Raw genomic sequence first — 638 nt, forward strand, 5'->3', positions numbered from 1 at the left:
GCAAAGCTTTTCTTCCATTGCAGACTGATGCCAGTAGAGCACAGGCAATGGGAGCTGGGGGACACTGATCCTTAGGTGTTGACCTGCCTGCAAATTGGAGTGTTGGCTGTTTGCAGCCAGTTTTTAAACAGCATACTTCCACATATGTCAAAGAAAACTAGAGAAGTGTTCTGGTTTTGAAATGTAGTCACTGAATCCAAGCAACCCTTCTAGAATACTGAGCCCTCTCCAGAGGTCAGTACTGGGGCCAGTTCTGTTTAATGTCTTTATCAATCCTCTGGATGAGGGGATTGAGGCATCCTCAGTAAGTTTGCAGGTAACACCAAGTTGAGTGGGACTTTGAGGGTTGGGAGGCTCTAAAGAGGGATTTGGACAGGCTGGATTCATGAGCTGAGGCCAATGGGATATGGTTCAATAGGGCCAAGTGCTGGGTTCTGCCCCTGGGTCACCACAACCGTCTGCAGTGCTCCAGGTTCAGGGAAGAGTGGCTGGAAACTGCCCAGCGGAAAGGGACCTGCGGGTGGTGGGTCCACAGCCATGCGAAGATGAGCCAACGTGTGCCCAGGCAGCCAAGAAGGCCACCAGCATCCCTGCTTCTATCAGCACTAGTGTGGCCAGCAGGAGGAGGGCAAGGATTG

The sequence above is a fragment of the Merops nubicus genome, unplaced genomic scaffold (assembly GCF_000691845.1).
Source record: "Merops nubicus isolate BGI_N331 unplaced genomic scaffold, ASM69184v1 scaffold39090, whole genome shotgun sequence".
Taxonomy (NCBI): Eukaryota; Metazoa; Chordata; class Aves; order Coraciiformes; family Meropidae; genus Merops; species Merops nubicus.